The 1,629-nt window shown below is 54.1% G+C and overlaps 1 pseudogene across 1 annotated transcript in view; it reads right to left on the bottom strand.

The window, feature by feature from the left end:
* Positions 1–1,323, bottom strand: part of LOC147006736 (F-box/LRR-repeat protein 4-like) — a 19,012-nt pseudogene extending 17,689 nt beyond the window's left edge. The window contains exon 1 of the transcript XR_015054627.1: positions 996–1,323. The product of XR_015054627.1 is annotated as an F-box/LRR-repeat protein 4-like (transcript). The remainder of the gene's footprint in view (positions 1–995) is intronic.
* Between the last annotated feature and the right edge of the window lie 306 nt (positions 1,324–1,629).

Below are 1,629 nucleotides of genomic sequence, written 5' to 3' on the forward strand. Positions count from 1 at the left end.
GTTCCCAGATCTTCCTGTGGAGAAAGTAAATTAATGGTCGGACTCTGCGAACTCTGGATCGATTAACCGGTTGTTCCTCAACGATTTCATTGACTTGAGTGAGGTTTGGTGATATATTTCACAATATGAGAACATGTTCACCTGATGTAAACCCCACCCACCCTGGATCCGACCCTGAAACCTGAGGTAACCCCCCCGGATCCGATCCTGAAACCTGAGGTAACCCTCCCCCCGGATCCGATCCTGAAACCTGAGGTAACCCCCCCCCCTGGATCCGATCCTGAAACCTGAGGTAACCCCCCCCGGATCCGATCCTGAAACCTCAGGTAACTCCCCCGCGGATCCGACCCCGAAACCTGAGGTAACCCCCCCCCACGGATCCGATCCTGCAACCTGAGGTAACCCCCCCGGATCCGATCCTGAAACCTGAGGTAACCCTCCCCCGGATCCGATCCTGAAACCTGAGGTAACCCCCCTGGATCCGATCCTGAAACCTGAGGTAACCCCCCCCCGGATCCGATCCTGAAACCTCAGGTAACTCCCCCGCGGATCCGACCCCGAAACCTGAGGTAACCCCCCCCCACGGATCCGATCCTGCAACCTGAGGTAACCCCCCCGGATCCGATCCTGAAACCTGAGGTAACCCTCCCCCGGATCCGATCCTGAAACCTGAGGTAACCCCCCCTGGATCCGATCCTGAAACCTGAGGTAACCCCCCGGATCCGATCCTGAAACCTCAGGTAACTCCCCCCCCGCGGATCCGACCCCGAAACCTGAGCTAACCCCCCCACGGATCCGATCCTGCAACCTGAGGTAACCCCCCACGGATCCGACCCTGAAACCTGAGGTAACCCCCCGGATCCGACCCTGAAACCTGAGGTAACCCCCCACGGATCCGATCCTGCAACCTGAGGTAACCCCCCCCCCGGATCCGATCCTGAATCCTGAGGTAAACCCCCCCTCCCCGGATCCGATCCTGAAACCCCGGTGCGTACTGTAAAGGACGACGCCGCCGCCTTCCTCCAATTCGGTTCATTATTGTGTATAAAGAAGGGAAAACCTCGGTAATGGTCGACTACCTGGAAGGTACAGGTAAAGGTAGCAAAGACTTGCACGTTTTGAAACCTCCTCCGTTGGGCCTGACGATCTTTTCGAGCCAAATCGGTCACCACGCGGTACGTTGAGGGAGAGTCCGTTGCCCTTGACGCTCCCAACGTATTCGATGACTCGCGTTCCGTTCAGATGACGTCATCACGTTTTCCCCAATGTATTACTCGACAACCTGCCGGGTAAAAATGTACCATCTTATCATTGTACGTTTTACTCGTTAAATGCTTCTACAGATCTACTAAGATCTATATGAGCCACGAGACCCGTGTAAAATCGGTGGTGCACTGATGGTTGTAAATAATTATTTAAACGTATGAATTGGACAGCTGGACCATCGTGCCTCCGTTGCATAAACACGACTTTTAACACTCCACTTCTTCAATTTTATTATTTATCCCTCCTCGAATAGAACAGAAACAACCTCGGGGTGTGATCCATCACCGATCAGCTTGGAGAGAGAGAGCCCTCGCACAGCGGCTTAAGTACTCAAGTAAGCACTCCATTCAAACCCGTTGATAA

Source organism: Eptatretus burgeri, unplaced genomic scaffold, assembly GCF_056783735.1.
Source record: "Eptatretus burgeri isolate ZD-2024b unplaced genomic scaffold, Ebu_testis_v1 Ebu_testis_scaffold_3155, whole genome shotgun sequence".
NCBI lineage: Eukaryota > Metazoa > Chordata > Myxini > Myxiniformes > Myxinidae > Eptatretus > Eptatretus burgeri.